This window comes from Maylandia zebra, linkage group LG5 (assembly GCF_041146795.1).
Source record: "Maylandia zebra isolate NMK-2024a linkage group LG5, Mzebra_GT3a, whole genome shotgun sequence".
Lineage (NCBI taxonomy): Eukaryota > Metazoa > Chordata > Actinopteri > Cichliformes > Cichlidae > Maylandia > Maylandia zebra.
The window spans coordinates 1,539,461-1,558,952 of NC_135171.1; the positions used below are offsets into that span (position 1 = coordinate 1,539,461).

Consider the following 19,492-nt stretch of genomic DNA (forward strand, 5'->3'; position numbering starts at 1 on the left):
GCCTGAGGACGCTAACATGTGGACAGACCCTCAAGCCTCCAACGGTGCCCCAGGGTGAATCAGGCACTGCATGCAGCCCAAATCCACTGTTTCCTTGTGCATTTGGAGCCTATCGAGCCATCAATGGGACGACTGGGATAAACCCAGTCTACCTCTGTGTGAATGTTGGAGCCGTCTGCAGCGACACCTTCTTTGTTTAACATGCTTCTACAATGCTTTACTCATCATTCAGCTCCATGTGAAACACTGCAGCCCTGCAGCTGACAGCCACGTCACACTAAAGTCACTTTGGTCGGTTTTAATTATTTGTATAACATATATATGTAATATAAACCTGGGGGTGAAAACAGCTGTTTGAGAGCAAGTCCTTAAACGACACCACAGACGAACCAGCAGCCGTTGATGACCATCCACTGCTCAGATATGTGTTTGTACGCTGCAGACATGAAGGGGCAGACACAATAACTTATTTGTGATTACTTTTATTTGAAACCATAAAATCCTTCATGCAACAAAGCAGTCACATGTAGCTGGTTCCAGTAAAGCTTCCTATTATGGGAATGAGACTTCCTCACTGGTGCTTTGTTCTACAGTACACCCATGCAATGCCCAGTTCTCCACAGTACTTCATTTATTATATGTAGACCATAAGAACCTCTTCATAGGATCTACATGTGAGAAATTATCTTCAGCTAGTCTTTTCAGCTTAGCGACAAACAGGCTTAGTGCTTTAAACATGGGGCTCGTGCTGCGCCTGCCTGACACACGGGTCTACATACCACAGACGCTTTGAACAAGTGTCTGTGGGACACAGATGCACTCCTTTAAAGCACGAGGTTTGTGTCCTATTTTAAGAACAGGAAATGAGCCGTCGACAGTGCTTCACACATGCAGCCACAGAAACATCTGTGTGTGTCCAGACATAATGTTTCTTTGTGCCAGAAGAAATGAAAGTGTGCTCTCTGTCTCACTCTTATATCACTCCACATCAACAATCACCATCCCCATCGTGTTGTCAGTTAACTCCACCTCTATCTTCCTTTGTCGTACTCTTGTTCTGTAGACGATCTCTCTGCATCTTTCTGACTCTTACAGTCATCCCCATCCTTCTCCTATTGTTCCCTATCATTGTTCCCTCGATTCATTAATCCATGTGTTCTATCTTTTCCTCCACGTCTCCATGAAGCATTGCAGCAGGTCAGTTTGTCACCTCATTACCACATCTGGATCTCACTTTGCACTCACACACACACACCACCTATACAAAGAAAACACTACCCCCTTTCCCCCTCTCATCTGCCTTTTGAACCTCCTTTTTTTCTCTCTTGTTTTTGTCCAATGAGAAAGCTGTCTGGTCACCAGGGCTCCTTAGCAACAGTCCCACTAGAGGAAAGAGGAATGAAGGAGGTAGGGAGTAGGAACAAAGGATGAGAGTGGTGGGGTGATGAGGGTAAGAAGGGATGACGATGAGGAGGAGCTGAACAGGAAAATCAGCCCCTGCAGGAGTGTGAAGCTGGAGATGTGTGTGCTGTTATTTGTGTGTGTGTGTGGGGGGCAGAACTGCATGAATAAAGTGTGAGAGTGGGGGCATGGGGCATGTGTGGCTTCGGCTTTCCATGCTTGTGTCTCAAAGTACATGAAGATAAGACGGCGATGCCACGATTGGGTCCAATTGAATCAAAAACAACAGAATAAATCCTGGTTTGTAAATCTCACCTGCATTAGAGGACTACCTGTGGTATGACATCAGCAGCCAATGAGCATGTTCATCTCAACACTGGACTGTCCATGTTTTACATTATGTGTGGTCAGTGTTCGGGAGTAACAGAGTACATGTACCACCGTCACATATTCAAAATATAAAATATGAGTAACTGTATTCTGTTACAGTTACCGTTTAAAAAGGTGGTAATCAGAATACAGTTACTTTGATGAAATAAATGGATTACACGGCGGTCTTTTCCTGTTACATATGTTAGGCTGTCCCCTCTCTGTTTTTGGTTTCCACGCCGGTGGAAACTCAAACAAAACACGCATTCAGAGGCTCTGATGTCTGTGTCTCAGTCTCGCGGCCCATGTTACCTCTACTTGCGGCCTGCATAATGACGTGAAGAAATATTTTCAAAAATGATTTAATATGAAGGCAACAGGAAGTGTTACAGGCATCGCCTTAAAGCATGTAGCCTGATGGGCAGTGTAGTTCGTGCTGCAGGGAGAATGGACTGCCATACTCGTGATGTGTCTGTGAGGAGGGAGAGAAAGGAAAAGTACGAGCTGTCACCAGGCAGAAACGGGAGCTGGAAGCATGTAAATATAATAATAACCACTGCAGCCAAACAGAGAGCCTGACGAGCCCAGCTGTAAGTAAGCTGTTAAGACTCGACTGTATGCTGTGTTCGTGTTTTCCTCTGAAACAATAAGTTCTGTTGGAGCAGCCTTTCAACGCCTCTCTCTGTCTCTGCTAGCAAAGTGACCCAGACAACAAAGTAAAGCTAGTTTTCAGCTACGAGCCGACACGAACCAGACGTATTAGCCAGAAGTCCTTTACTACGGCTCGGAGCCGCTGACCTGTTTTATATACGCGCGCTGAATAGTTTTCTACACGAGATCGCTGCAAAAAGTGCAGCCTTACCTAATGTCCACCTACTGTTACTCATTATATTAAGATTTAAACATCTAGCTGGTGTTGGTGTGGAGAGTAACCTGCAGTAACAGTAATAAATCACAGCAATAGTGCATTCATGTAGTTGTAAACAGCATGATAATATATTAAGTAATCCAAAGTATTCAGAATACGTTACTGTCATTGAGTAACTTAATGGAATGTTACAAAATACATTTGGGGCATGTAATCTGTAATCTGTAGTAGGGCTGGGCGATATGGCCTAAAATCCATATCACGGTATAATTTGAAGCACGTGCGGTAACGATATATATCACAATATATTCTTTTCTTCTGTATAATGTATTTTCCACACTATAAGCACACTTAAAATACTTTAATTTTCTCAAAAATCGAGAGTGTGCCTTATGTATGAATTCTGGTTGTGCTTACTGACCTCGAACCAATTTTGGCTTCAGAAATCTGTTAAAAACGTTTTAGTACAACTTTGGTAAGCCGCACTGCTTGATGGATTGTCAGAGCATTACGGCAGCTGTGGTGAGGAGCTTCACGGAGTAATCTGGGTCCTAAACCAGTGTTGCCAACTTAGCGACTTTGTCGCTCTATTTAGCGAGTTTTCAGACCCTCTTAGCGACTTTTTTTCTAAAAAGTGACTAGCGACAAATCTGGTGACTTTCTGGTGTTATTAGGATGGTTTTTTTACTCACTTTATGTCTCTTCCACGATGTTATTTCTCTCTCCAACAACGTAGGTTACAATTACATTAGCATGGCCAATTATGCAAATTAGGCGATGACATCATTTAGCGACTTCTAGCGACTTTTAGGACAGCAAATAGCGATTTTCATTACTGAGGAGTTGGCAACACTGTCCTAAACTCCGTCAACTTCAGGTCCCAAAGTCAAACGAACACTGAGAGTTAAAAACAGTCTAAATTCTTTCATCTTTAATTAAATCATCAGCGTTGCTGCTTTACCAGGTGTAACAATTAAGTTTAACATCCAGGCATCCATGAAAACAGAATTTATTAAATTTAACGGAGTTAGAAGTTAGCAGGAAGTTAGCTCGCTAGTTTTGCTAGTTACCTAAACATGATATAGCATGTTCTGACTGAGAGATTTCTGAAAAAATTCAAACGTACAGCTCTGCTATCACTTCCAACATAAATGAAGACAGGAAACTAAACAGCAGTGACGTTTGTAGGGTTACTGAAGTTGGGCTAGCTGGTATATAATGATGTGCTACGTGATCGCTAGCGACACAGCTATGTTAGCATAACATAAACATGTAGTGGAATACATTTTAAAAGTAACCTTCCCAACACTGTGTGTGGTGATTGCATATGTTAGAGCATTCAGTGAGATAAAACTAGACAATAACAAATAAAGAGAAGCAGTAAAAAAGCCAGTATCTGAAGGTCAGAGTAAAAGCAGAGCGGTGTGTGTGCTGCTCTGTGAACATGTCCACCAGGCCTAATTTGCCAGCATGGCCCCATCTGCCTTGAGGTCACTGTGGCTAATAAAGCCATTCTGCTACGTCTGATCTGCTCTGCAGCCTCACACAGACACATGGACATGCACACAGTTGTCATTTGTCTGGCATAATTACACCATTACCAAATTTAATTTCCGCAGGTCCCCCTCCCTCCATTTGTGTTTTTTTCCTCCAGCAAAATGGGGTTAAATGTGTGTGTGTGAGCTGGCCTCTAACAGCCAGTCTTCCTCTGGCACTGTGGTGACCATGGTGAGTTAGTAAGATGTGCCCACATGTATGTATGTGATTATAAAATACTGTGGGGCTGTTGGAGCTGCAGACAAAGCACACATACACTCAAAATAACACGATATAAAAGTAATCAGTAATACCAATAGCATCGTTCTGTGAAGCATCTATGAAGCTACAAGCCCAGCACTGAGTCAGCCTCACTAAAGTCTATAAGCCTGCGACATACAGAGGAAGCCACAGGTCCTCACACAGCATCAACTATGTACATATATCACAACCACACTACACTGGGACTGCATATTTTCAACACATAAGTGGTAATTATATTTCATTACAGAAATCCAAATGACTCACCCATCACATCTTTGTCTTACTCAATAGTTAAAGAAAATGTGTACTGCATGAATAAGGTTAGCAACTTGAACCTAATGCACTGAATATGTAAGCATGCTGATTAATGTGGAGGCAGGGTCAGTTTAGGCTTGTGCCGTCTGGGCCCTGGGGCACTGCCCCAGCTGCTGCATCACAACCTACCCCTTTGCTATGCCTGACCTGTTTTCTAGTAGTTTTCTGCATTCAAGTATATATGCAAATATGTGCAAGTATATATCAAGCAGTTTGTCACATTTCAGCCTCCAAACACTCTCTGATAAACTCCCCTTATTAGGCTTCCTGGTTTTTATTTGCAAGGTTAGATTTGTGTGCAAGCGAACAGTTAGCTAGCTCTGATAGATGCCAGCTCACGCTAAACCAAAGACTGATGCAGATGCACGTAATTAAACTACGAGCAACATAGGAGTTCTACGTTTTTGGCAAAAACATGCAGATTTGGTTCAGAATGATTTCTGCTGATTAAATAATGATTTTACTATACTTCCTTTATCTTTTCATTGTCTAAGTATGACATCTACTCTTACCAGTAGCAATGTAGAAACAGAAAATACTGAGCAGAAATGAGTTAATGCTATTGGTGCAGCCCCAGGCCCCCTTGGTCACCTCTGCATTAGTATGGCGTTATTTTTGTGCCACTATTCTGAGCGCACGTAAACAAAAAGTTTGCAGGTGCAAGTGTTGCATTTTGAGGAGAAATTTATTTTGAGCGAAGAAAAGCTAAATTTGAGTGAACAAACTTCATTGCTGCGTGCAAAAAATGTATTTCAGTGTTTGCTATTATCCACACACACACACACACACACACTCTCACTCAGTTTTTGCATTTGCGCTCACTCGCAATGTGTTGGTCGCGCTCTCAACATTTCTGCCCGTGCGCGCTCAACTCTTTCTCTACACCGTTATATTTGTGCCACAAAACCAGCCAATCACAGACTTGGATGCAAAAATATCTGATTGGCTGGTCTGGTCTCCAATCAGCTCGAAATGACGAAATGCAATATCCCAGAATGCATTTCATCCAAAACTCAAACGAGGCAGTGGCGGAGGAACACAGAGGGGCGGAGTTTGAAATATTATTCTTTCTGGGTCACAAAATAAACTTTTGAAATATTTTCATGTGAGAATGTTTCTGTGTGAACTTCAAATATCTGCTCGATTCATCAGGACATCACATATTTGCATAAGTGCTCTGATGTTTTCAGAGATGCCTGTTACCCACCAGCTGACCGGGTCACTCGGGTTAAACATAATATAAAAGGCTGAACTGACAAAACCACCACCAGGTGTTACAGGAAAAACCATAAAGCCTTTGAACTAAAACAAACGCCGTGGTGACAGTGATGTACACTGTTGTTGGTATATATGTATGATTTGTATCACCTTCATGTTTCCACACCGATATCATGACCAGCAGCTTTACAGCTGTGGCTCCAGCAAACATCAGCTGATACTAGAAATTAATATAAAATAAATTCTAACAACAGCTGATCAAACTTAAACGTGCTGCTGTTTAGTGCGACATCCGCTGGTTTCCTCTTTCTGGCTCAAAGTGGGCGATAAACAAGAGAGACAATCAGCTGCTCATTGATCAGTTTCAGGATTGAAGTAGCAACAGGAGAGGACAGAATAACTCCAGCTTTGTGTCTTTTTCATTGTAGCTGAAGTCCGGGACGAATCGCGTTCCTTTTCCTCTCAATACAGATGTGTTGTAATTGGTCCAGCCCAGAGTTGATCATGACCAACTGGCTAATCCACCACCTTTCATTGTTTATACCGTTACAAAGAAAAACACACAAACATAAAAATGAAAAATCACCATCAGCCCACCGAGCAAATGTCCGGTATGCCCAATGGCCAGTCCAGCTGTGCGGTCAGCTGGTGGGTAACATGCATCTCTGAAAAGGTTAGAGCAACTTTGCAAATATGTGATGTCCTGATGAATCGAGCAGATATTTGATGTTTACACAGAAACATTCTCACATGAAAATATCTCAAAAGTTTATTTTGTGACCCAGAAAGAATAATATTTCAAACTCCGCCCCTCTGTGTTCCTCCGCCACTGCCTCGTTTGAGTTTTGGATGAAATGCATTCTGGGATATTGCATTTCGTCATTTCGAGCTGATTGGAGACCAGACCAGCCAATCAGATATTTTTGCATCCAAGTCTGTGATTGGCTGGTTTTGTGGCACAAATATAACGGTGTAGAGAAAGAGTTGAGCGCGCACGGGCAGAAATGTTGAGAGCGCGACCGACACGACACATTGCGAGTGAGCGCAAATGCAAAAACTGAGCGAGAGGGGCTGCTGTTGTGTGTGTGTGTGTGTGTGTGTGTGTGTGTGTGTGTGTGTGTGTGTGTGTGTGTGTGTGTGTGGATAATAGCAAACACTGAAATACATTTTTTGCACGCAGGAATGAATTTTGTTCACTCAAATTCAGCTTTTCTTCGCTCAAAATAAATTTCTCCTCAAAATACAACACTTGCACCTGCAAATGTTTTTACGTGCGCTCAAACATTTTTTACGTGCGCTCAGAATAGTGGCACAACAATAAGGCCATACATTAAACCCTCACTGAAGAGGTTTTCTAGCACATCATCACCTGTCCTAACTAACAGCAGGGCAGGATGTGGAGAGTGCAGATGCACGACGTGCCTTTCATGTGGTCATGTTGTTAGGTGACCCACAAAAACAGGTTGTTGTGTGTTGTTACAGTGCTAATAGATGAAGGGGGGGATGATACTGACTTCATCACATTTCTAAACACTTTATATCTTTTATCTGATAAATACATAGATCACTATATAATACAATGCATTATATACTGTACCCTCTAACAGAATGCTGGGACATTGTGAAGCTTCTCCTCACTAAGGTGAAGCACACACTCACAATGTCTGATAGGAAGTTTTGGTTTTGTTATGCTTTTATTTTGAAGTCCACTAACCACTGTCTCTTCTTAAGGTCAACTTCCTGAAGGCCAGATGGAGTGCACACATGATTACGGACTAATGATGTTCACCTGATGGGAATTCCCTGATTACCCACTGTCAGTGGGGTGAACCATTAGAGCTGGAGGGAGGGGTTGACATGGTGTTAACATGAGTGCAGTACTTGCTGCAGTGTGTAGCCACCAGCTCCTCTTCCAGATACACTGCAAGTATACAGCACGCAGTGTTTTAGTGAACGAGTGAGTATACCAGCTGTACTGTGGAGGAACAGCTAGCTGTGCTAATGCTAATGCTACTGATAACGACAAACCTTGTGCGTGTGTTGTTTTTCATAGACATAAAGCTGGTGTATGACTCGTACCATTACGTTCAGCTACACCAGTACAAAGACACAGATATAGGTTTTTTTATTCAAAGCATATTTTGCTGATGAGTACTCATCCAGCCCCACTGTCTACACACACCTGTACAGGTAACGAGCAGATTTAGCTGTATGCCAGGACTAAACTGATGCAGCACGGAGAAGCACAGCCAGAGAGTATGAACATGGTGATATGGTTCCAGCTCTGACTGATACTGTCAGTGACGATTAGTAAAGACACACTACAGCCCTCTGTATATAATCACAGCTTGTGTAATCTCCTTTGTAGTTGTATTAGGTAACAAGGAAATATGTGGCTCCATAATTGAGTGGTTTCAGCTGGAGATACAAATCCACTTTTGGAGTGCATCAGAGCACGTGGTGTAAAATCTGCCAAATGAAAACACGTGGAGCTACCTGTTGTGACAGGACGAGGTCAAAGGCAGCTTCGTTTGTCACACAGGCCCTCTGGGTCCCTGAGAAGCCTGTAACTTGTGATGTACACACAACAAGAACCTACAGTAGTAAACTGAAAGCAGACACACGTTCCTCTGCATCCCGTTAAGAGCACGATTTGTATGTGACGTCTTTGAGCATTGTTCTTTGGAGTCCTGATCACACAGTGACAATTTGTTCTGATCTTGTCCCTTTGGCCATGAAAGGAGGGGGTGGAGAAAGAGCGAGGGGGGATGGGCGGTGGTTAGCATGAGACCAAATATTTGCAGTGAAAGGCCCGTCATTGTCCATTAGACTTTCTCTCCTTTCTGCTCTCTGGGTGCATTAACCTCTTCTTCAACAATGCTCCCGAACAAAGGAAGTACTGTATGTGTTTATGTGTGCGCCCGAGTTTGTGTGTGTGCGTTTGCTTTTCTGCCACGCCCACACACTGTCCATCCCCTGCATCAACACACACGCACACACACACACATATACTAGTCTGTCTGCCACAGATGATCAGAAAAATATTGACTGTTGTCTTGTGTGCACATCAGTCATCGCCCAGCATGTGTGTGTTTGTTGGGTTGTACTTAAATATATTTACTAAGATGTGCTTCATTCACAGCAGTTATGGTCTGATGTGCTCTCTTTAAACCAGCGGTGCGCAGCCTCTTGTGCTCCACGGACGGTTTAACGTCAGACCATCACGGAGCGGCCTTTAAGGTGTGGCGGACAAATGCAACAACAAAACGATACGACCGAGAGAACCGCGGCGGTATTTTGTAAATATAACGGTAAACGTGAATTCACTGTCTGTTAGCAGCGTGCTGCTGAAACGCGCCAACACTGACGGTAACGTCCTCCTCTCTGCCCCTTAATGCTCTCTGGTCGCTATAGTAACGGGTACATATTTCTTTCAAGATAAGAGGCACCTACAAAACAAATATAAAGTACATGAAAATATATACTTCACCGTAATGCTAAATCGATGAGAGCCCTGTGCTTGTTTCTCTGCACCGAGGAGCTCACACCTGGGTATAGTTGGGGGCGATGACTTGATTTAGTTTTTCTTTGCCACCAAAGAAAAAAAAACAGAACGTTATTCATAACGCAGGGGGAAAGACCCAGGGAAACCGAGTTAACGATAAACCCCCTGGAAACCATACATTTCACACCCGAGCCTCAACTCTCGCAGCCCGGGGGTGGGGACGGCTGCTTTAGACTGTAATGTGGTCGATGCTCTCATCAGCAGTAAGTGTGTGACGTTGCTTTATGAACATCTGCTTTGTTTTGCTTGAAATGACAAAATACCTGATTGTAATAAGACAAACACAGCAGACGATGTCTCACACTCATGGCCCTAGCCTTACCCTGTATCTTTAATGCTGCTGCTGTTTAGTTCATTAAGAACTGTGATTTTCAGACACAGTTGGTTAGCCGACTCTTACCTGATGGTTTGAAGACCATTCCTGACGTGATCATTATATGACCCATTTTTGTAGTGCCACAGTAGTATTACGTTAGCATCCCACATCATATAAATGTTCTCGTGTGATTTATTTATACAAAATGTCTTGATGAGTTGTTCCTGCTGACATTAGTGGAAGATGATCGAGTAGAGACCATGTGGAAATAACTGCTGACTGCAGCAGTGTGGAGTTGACTGTGCAACTTCACTTTTTAAAGCATCATTTCTACTTGGTATCAATGTTTGGCTGCAATTACATGCAACTGTTTAGTAAACTGCAAGAACATTATTATTCAATCTTCAGTTCAACTGAATTCCCTTTTATTTATGCAATACCAAATCACTACAAGTGTTCCCTCAAAGTGCTTTGTGTTGTAAGGTCAAGACTCAACCATAATACAAAGAAGAAAAGAAAACCCCAACAATCACAGCAAGCGCCAGTGGGAAGGAAAAACTCCCTTTTAACAGGAAGAACCCTCCAGCACAACCAGGATAAGGGAGGGGCGGGGCCATCTGCTGCGACTGGTCAGTGTGAAGGGAGAGAGCCAGAGATTAATAATTACTATTAACTGAATGCAGAAGTGTGTATTAACACCTAATGACTGAAAAAAAAGGTGAGTGAAGAAGAAACACCCAGTGCATCATGGGAATCCCCGGCAGCCTACATCTATTGCAGCATAACTAAGGGAGGATTCAGGGTCACCTGGTCCAGCCCTAACTATATGCTTTAGCAAAAAGGAAAGTTTGAAGCCTAATCTTAAAGCTAGAGATAGTGTCTGTCTCCTGAAACCAAACTGGAAGCTGGTTCCACAGAAGAGGGGCCTGAAAACTGAAGGCTCTGCCTCCCATTCTACTTTTAAATACTCTAGGAACAACAAGTAAGATAAGATCATTAAGATAAGATGGGGCCTGATTAATTAAGACCTTGTATGTGAGCAGCAGGATTTTGAATTCTGGATTTAACAGGAAGCCAAAACAGGAGAAATCTGCTCTCTCTTTCTAGTTCCTATCAGGACTCTTGCTGCAGCATTTTGGATTAGCTGAAGGCTTTTCAGGGAGTTTTTAGGACTTCCTGATAATAATGAATTACAGTCGTCCAGCCTGGAAGTAATAAATGCATGAACTAGTTTTTCAGCATCAGAGGGATTTCTATGATTTCTCTGTGTTATTGTAGAGTCCTAACCTTAAAATATAAAGCACCACGCAGCACCTGTTGTTGTGATTTGGTGATATATACAGTACATAAAACTGAATTGAACTGAGTGAACCACGGTCAGAACTAGAGCAGGGTGATATGGCCAAAAATATTGATCACGATATATATTTGAAAATTTGCGATAACAATATAACCGACGATATAATTGATGCGAGACAAAATACAACTCCACAACATTACTAGCGCAAAAAGACAACCTTCCATTTATTTTCACTTAAACAAGAAGCTGGTTTTTATGTACATTAAAGCTTTATAAAAATGTAACAGTGCAAATGCAAATTCCTTGCTGAAAGTTTAACCAAAAGGCATTTCCAGTAGAAATGGGCTGACATATCCTGAGCATAACCATGTATAATATCCACTGAAGTTAAAAAGAGGTGCTTTGCAACATTAAACTGCAGTGTGCAGTACGCATTTTTCGGACCATAAGGTGCACGGGATTATAAGGCACATTAAGCGAAACAAAGCAGTCAGATAAATCAAACTTTATTAAACTCATTCTTCTTGCTTCCTCCACTTCTGTACCATTGATTCATTAATGTTGAATTCTCTGCAGCTGCTCTATTCCCATGTTGCTGCAGTATATTAATGACTAACCTCGTATTGTGGATGGATTATCTCAGTTGTTCTCCTGACTGAAGTTTGGTCCGTTTACAGCATCCTGCCATGCGATTGCATTTGTCTCTAACCATGAAGAACCTTCACGTTAACTTTTATAGGTGGAAAAGTGTTAGCGTTCGTCCTCCAGCTTCACTGTTTATGTTATGCTAACATAGCTGTGTCGCTAGCGATCACGTAGCACAACATTATATACCAGCTAGCCCAACTTCAGTAACCCTACAAACGTCACTGCTGTTTAGTTTCCTGTCTTCATTTATGTTGGAAGTGATAGCAGAGCTGTACGTTTGAATTTTTTCAGAAATCTCTCAGTCAGAACATGCTATATCATGCTTAGGTAACTAGCGAAACTAGCGAGCTAACTTCCGCTAGCTTCCTGCTAACTTCTAACTCCTTAAATGTAATAAATTTTGTTTTCATGGATGCCTGGAAGTTAAACTTTATAGTTACACCTGGTAAAGCAGCAATGCTGATCGTTTTATTACAGATGAAAGAATTTAGACAGTTTTTAACTCTAAGTGATGCTGCAGTGTTGTTTGACCTGAAGCATACGGAGTTTAGGACCCAGATTACTCCCAGATTTAAGAGCATCTTAGTCCGACAATAACAACGGCCGCTTGCATGTTCTGCAAAAAAATGTGCTTTGTTGTGTATCTGACGGACAAACACCAAACCAGTTCCACATCACGGAAGTTGCACCATTTTTACAAACCAATTCTGGTTCATCTGTTTCACTCAACAATCGGCCATGTGCGTATGAAAACAAAGGCACTGCACATGCGCGTTTTACTCCCATTCTATCGGGATATTTCATTTTCCTATCGTTGCCTAACATTATACCGGTATTACCGTGAACGGTATAATATGGCCCAGCCCTAGTCAGAACAATGGTTCACTTTACTGTTGGTCAACGATGCTTTACTGAGCACACAAAGCACTCTATAACACACAATCACACATTCACATTCAGTGCTTTACTCTGTTTTGACTGCAATCACTGCCACTCACTCTGATGGATGGACTGGGGCCAATCTGTGGTTCAGTATCTTGCTCAAAGACACTTCAGTAATACACAGCACAGAATATAGCTGTGTGTGTGTGTGTGTGTGTGTGTGTGTGTGTGTGTGTGTGTGTGTGTGTGTGTGTGTGTGTGTGTGAGACGACCAAAAATTTGCATGCTACTATACTTGTAGGGACCAACAGTCACTTTTGCAGATAAAAATGTGGTTTTAGGCGTGGTGTGACAGTTAGGTGATGTTAGGTTCAGGGTAAGGGTCTAGGGACAGTATCATGTCAATGTCCTAACTAATTAGTAAAAACAAAGGTGTGTGTGTGTAACTGTCTCCTCGTTTCACCGTCAGCAGTCGGAATCATCATTGAAACAACAAATATAAAGGCATTTAAAAACAAAAGCAAAAGGCAGATAACACTTTTGTGGACAAAAAATATCAGACATAACTGTATGAAATGATCACGTCTGCAGCTACGCAGCGTTCACACTGATATTGAGCACCAGGCTTACCCGAGCCTCGTCCCATGGAACAAGAAAGAATTCCTACAACAGGCTGCACTACAACATTCATTCACACAGGGTGCAAGCTTCCTATCGCACACAGGTTTCTGTTTTAAGGCTGATACTAGGCTGATTAATGTGAGGTGAGACTCCAAAATATGGAGTTATTGACAAAGATTGTAACCTTTGAAGCATTAGAATAACAGTTCAGCCACTAGTGTCTTACACACAGTTTCTTTTGAAATAGTAGTATTGCAGTACAGACTTGTCTTTGTGGAAAGTTGGTGATTAAATATCTGCCATTTATCCACATGATGTGACAGATTCTGAGTCACGCTGCTGTGGTTATTATCACTGTGATATTCTGGCCTTTGAGTGAAAAGATCAAGCTGTCTAACTACACAAACACACAGAAACAGTACAACATGAGTACCTCTGTCAGTGCAGCTCTTTTGTCCAGGTGTACAGCAGTGCTGGGTGACTACGCTGTCTCTCCATCTCCATCAATCCTTTAGCATCCAAAGGGAAAAAAGAGAGAAAACAAAGACTAAGCAACTGTCAGGCAAATACAGAGTAAGGCCACAAAGATAAAAGATGGCAGTATAAAAAATGGGGGCGATGCTGTACTCTACCCATGAATGTATTTGCTCCTTTCTGTCCCGTTCTCTCATTCTGTGTGAGGCTCACTGTTCCTCAGGCTTTCTCTCTGTGTTACACACTGATGCCCCATCTGTCGCCGCCCCCTCTCATTCCCATCCCACCTCATACATTATTAATGAGTTTCACACACACGCACACACACACACACACTTCTCTGTGCATGTAGTACAGCCGAGGAAGCCCCCTCAGTTAGTTCAGGCTTATCTGAATTTTCCTATAGAGATTGAAAATGTGACGTCATTCAGGGGTAAAACCGCAAAGGATTCTGGGAACTCGTGGCAAGAGGTACTTTCAATTGAAAACAGTCACACAGCGATAAAAAGAAACACAAAAATGGCAAGAAGCTGTTGTGTTATTAACTGCAATAGCCGGTCACATGACAGCCACGGGAAGCCGACGGGTAAAGAGATCGGTTGTTATCGGATTACGTCGTTGAAGAGAAATTGTTCAGCCATGTTTCCGAAGTGACAGACGGATGGCCTGGATTGCAGCCATTCAAAGATCAAATATAACGTCCTAGAACACTCCAGCTCACAGGTTAGTCTGCTCCAAGCATTTACACGAAGGTCAGTCTGCTGTTGTAGTTAATGCGTCATTTTCATAACATAATTGGTGATATAGGTTACAAGCTTTCTTCTCTGAACCTTATCCGTACCTTATTATATACATCTGTACTATGTAAATATGTATATTTTTATAGTCTTCTCATTCAACTCATTACAGTGCAATATCTTGCACGTCATGGATATATATTTATAAGCACAAACATATGGACTTTTACATTGTTTTTTTATATATTTTTTTACTTTTAACTTTTGTTTCTTTTCCTTTTTTTCTTAGCTTATGTAAAATCCTTTTTAGCATGTTTGCACAGTCGGGGGGAGTACTTTTTTAGCCAGAAAAAACATTTCACTGTATGTTGTACCAGCTATAACTACATGTGACAAATAAATAAAGAATTGAATTGAAGCAAGTCTGGCGCTGAACAGAAATGGTCGCGCTATGCTCCTTTATTTATTGTGCATAAATAGTGAATTGTCCTGACACAATATTGCGTTTCGCTTCTGTTATTATGGTACACTGACAAAAACATTTTATTCACAGGGTAAAACAGTTGTTTTGTATCACTAATTGTCCAGTGCGATTACAGCATACAATATTATTGTCACTGCTACATTTCTGTGATGCTACCAGAAATTATTTCCACTGCTAATTAATTACCGTTGAGCTCAAAGGTCCTATTAATAAACGGTTAAGGAATGTGTATTTATGACGATTTGTGAGATTGGTAAACTTATGATACGTACGATGGTCTTTCGTTCTACACGGTGCATTTCAAGGTCCTGCACCCATCCGTCGGTAAACTGTACCTGAGCTTGTTGCAGTGACCGGAAGTTACTAAACTTCATGAGTGTATGCACTCACTCCAAGAACCGTATAATTATAAATATGAGCGTGGTGAAAGTTGGGCAGCACGCTAACGTCTTTTGTCCACTCTGTGTGCTCGTAAGGATCTAACACTTTCACTGGTTTGATTTTTTTCCTCGTATCTTTGACTTTTCATCAAGTCAGTCTTTGTACGGACCGGCATTGTTCTCCTTCGTTTTGTACATACCTTTTTGGGGGGCAAAGAAAAAGCAAGAATTTATTGGAACCGGAGAATGAACGTTTTGCGGTGCTGCAAATGCTTGCATTTGATGCAGTACTTGGATTGTTTTGCCACGAGTTCCCGGCATGCAATGCGCGAAAGTCACGTGGTCTGTCAATCTCTATTGATGAAGCACAGCTGGAAGCTGGGCCGCTCTACACTGGGGGCAGGGGCCCCCGTAAATCAAACTTTTAGAAGTTGAGAAATAAATAACCATTACCCACAAACTGAATATGGACAGGATTTACTACAGTGGCTGAAAAATCCACTGGAAAAGGCACAAATGAGATGGTTTCACCTCTCACTCACTCTGTTTGTGCGCAGGCTCACACAGCACTCGGCAGAGATCCCGCCCCCCAGCTCAACATCCAATCACTGTTGGTATGCAAATGAGCCGGTGTCAGGTTTCTCAGTAGGCAGGGCAGAGCAAACTGAAGCAGCAACTCTCTGTGGTCCAAATCACAGTGACTCGTGAGATGATTAACAAGTGAAAATCCATCTGCAGGCAGTGGGAGAGCAGTCCACTGTTGTGTTTCCCTCTGTGAGCCCGTAGGCTGCAGAGACACAAAGCCCCGCCCAGCTTTCAACAGTTTCCTCGTTTCATATTCTGATGTAATCACAGCGATTTCACTACAGCTAGTTCACCCCCAGCTTCCAGCAGCTCACAAAGGTCCAGCCCCCTGTCGTCGCATCGGGTTACATCATTTGGTGATCGCAGCCCATGAATCAGATCTTTATTGTCACTGTTAGCAGTTTGGCATCTCTCCATCGGCAGGATGTAAGTTTTTACATTCAGATTCTTTTAAGACGAGAGAAGAAGATGAACTAGACTTAAGAGGTACCTACACAGGGAATGTATGTAACACACCACAACATAATTATCTGCACAAATAAGATACGTACAAGTTATATCCATTGTAAACAGACGAGCTTAAAATAAGACAACTTACGGGAAAGTAACAGTAATCTAATTACTTTTTTGCAATTGTAATCCCTTGCTTGTTACATGAAAAAGTAATCAGGTTACAGAGATGTGTTCCTTGTAATGCGTTCCTGCCCCTCTCTGTTGTTTTATTTTTCAGTTGCACCCCTGAGGGAATCGATTCTAGCTTGGATAACGTGATATCGAATTATATTCAATTAATATCAATTAATTTTGCCCGAAACGCCAGAATCTCAGGATAAACCTCACAAAATTTCAACAACCACCAAACAGCTAAAACAGTAAATGAGAGCAGGAACACGGATTCTGCACAGAGACTCAGTGACATGTAGGGCTGCCACGATTATGTCGACTATTAAAATCGTCGACGACTAATTTAATAGTCGACGCGTCGTTTGAAGCTTTGTAAGATCACAAAGGACGCAGGAATGAGTAGTAGGATTTAAGAGTGTAATAACGGACTGAAACAGAAGATGGCAGCACTGCATGTACAAGGATGCCAGCTGCCGTTAAACCCCGAAGAAGAAGAAGCTGTGTCCCAGAATTCATAGCGCAGCTGTCAACAATGGCGGCAGCTAGTTAGTTTTAACTTTACTCTTATTATTCTTTCTGGGTCACAAAATAAACGTTTAGCATATGTTCAGGCGAGAATGTAGCTGTGTAAACCTTAAATATCTGCTCAGTTTATCAAGACACCGCATATTTTCAAAAGCGCTCCGACGTTTTCGGAGACGTCTGTTACCCACTAGCTCGTTAGCTAGGCGGGGGCTAGGCTAACTAGAGCCGTGAGAACACCGGACTCCCGGCAAATCGTTTTCAAACCCACCGCCGTCTTTCGCTAGTCAGGTTAAACATGATATATAAGTCACTTAGATAACTTAAATGTTATTGTTTGGCTTTCTTTATTATTTTATTTGTTCCTGAGTAAATCGGTTTGGCTGAGATTAAAGTTATAGTTTTTGCACGGCTAAAACTGTCAAGCAGACAGCTGATTATCAGAAGTGTGAGATGCTCGAGAATTTACTCCGGTGTCCTGTTATATTTTAGAAAGCAAGGAGTTTATTAAACTTCACCGAAACAATCTGCAAATTTCATTAAAAATTAATAAACTACCATCTTGTCTTTATTTTTAGTTAGCACAAACACTTCAAGCTGTAAGCTAATGATAGTTATATAAGACCAGATGCTGCCGGTGCAATAAGCTGTACGCTGTACGTCCAATGGATGATGATCTGATTAGTCGACTAATCGCAAAAATAATCGGTGACTAGTCGACTATCAAAATAATCGTTTGTGGCAGCCCTAGTGACATGTGGCTTTCTCACCGACGGCACGGACACGGTCGGGGCTGAAAGCGACAGCTCGCTGATGCTGATGCGTCGGCGGCTCCACGCTTTGTGTTTACGTCCTTTTGGCGCTGATTCTGAAGCTGCAGGTTTGATCTCTCTCCAAACAATATTGACTGAACCAGCAGCAAAAGAAGATCCAAACTACGCCTCACGTAAACATCGTCATGAATTCCCTCTTAGCTTTGCTGTTTTGCTTCCACCTTCTCTCTCTCTGTACTTCAAGAACAGTTTCCCAAATCAAATTTAAACACTTTAAAATTATGCAAAATGCATTACTGCAAAACGCTCAGCTGTGTCTGTAATCAAACCTCTGCCACTTTGCTCTGCTTCACATGAGATGCATCAGGTAACGTTCAAGTGTTGATTAATGGTTTTCTTTAGTTTTTGATGTACTGCAGAATATTTTTATAAAATCCAGACCAGGAAAATCACCTTCATGTGTTTCTGTGTTTTATCCTCAGTCACTTTGACACAAAGGCCTCTGCTGTGATGCTCACACCTTTGATAAAGTCTCACATGTGTCAGCTTTCTTTTTATAGATACAAAAATATGGAAATGTGCTGATACGTGATCAAAATTATAATATTTCTGACTCAGGCAAAATTTCCCCGATTCAAATCAAATCAAATCGAACAATACCCAGCCCTAGTCACGAGCCTTGTGTGCCTTGGGGTGGGACACCCAACATGGCCAGGTCTTAAGGTGTAATCCAATTACATGACAAAAACAGTTCTCCAGAGCAGCAGCATTTAGAAAGTCGGCAAGTGTTTGTGAGTATTTATTCACTTTAAATATAGTTAACATTATAGTTAGCAAATATCCACAACTCCAGCTAATGTTGAAGCAAAACAAGAAAACCACTGAATCTAATATGTGAGCTTGGAACATGAGAAGAAGAACGCTGTGAAGTGGTGCTGCAGCTAATGATGAGAGACCACAGAGGAGGAGGAGGAGGGATGGGGCTGGGCAAAAGAGAAGAAGACCCCAAACCCCCCACCCTCCAACAGAGTTTAAACTGACCTGAGGGCTGTGCGTGTGTGTGTGTGTGTGTGTGTGTGTGTGTGTGTGTGTGTGTGTGTGTGTGTGTGTGTGTGTGTGTGTTTGGCCTCCTGACCTCAGCCTCTATTTTCAGCCCTCGCCTGTCTGCTGCCACACCCCCAGAAAAATCAATGAGCTCCCATCCAAACGGCTGCTGGCTGTGACATGACCCTCGCATATCATTAAACAGATGCCCTGAGAACAGCGGAGCATCCTTTCCCCCATCGCTGCTTCTTAAGCAGCCAACCAGCCTCGAGCTGTTTCTGATGCTTTTAGCAAAAACATCCAATCACAGACTCTTAGCTCCTGTGCTGAGAAAACCAGACCTGATGGTGCCTGAGGAGCTGAACCCAACCAGACTCCGGTCACTCTGTGCCACGGTGAGGGGAGTGCACACACACCTAACTGTGTCCTGTCAGGACAGACCTCACCCTGGGCACAGAGAGAGTACACACACATACACTCTGACTCATTACAAACTGCTGGTTGGAGGGTTGCAAATTAAAAAAACACTTGTTAAATGAATCTTATGTTTGTGCATCTATGCTTGT

The 19,492-nt window shown here is 42.3% G+C and overlaps 1 protein-coding gene across 22 annotated transcripts in view; it reads right to left on the reverse strand.

The window, feature by feature from the left end:
* Positions 1–19,492, reverse strand: part of nfasca (neurofascin homolog (chicken) a) — a 174,574-nt gene that overhangs the window by 104,887 nt on the left and 50,195 nt on the right. For 20 of the 22 annotated variants that reach the window (XR_001341979.2, XR_001341981.2, XR_001341978.4 and 17 more), the window contains exons 1-2: positions 13,936–14,019; positions 13,737–13,812 (exon numbers count right to left, since the gene is read on the reverse strand). The gene's annotated coding sequence lies outside the window, so the exon portion shown is untranslated. Of the gene's footprint in view, positions 1–13,736; positions 13,813–13,935; positions 14,020–19,492 lie in introns of those variants that run through there. The other 2 variants (XM_014410352.3, XM_014410364.3) reach the window with 1 other exon arrangement.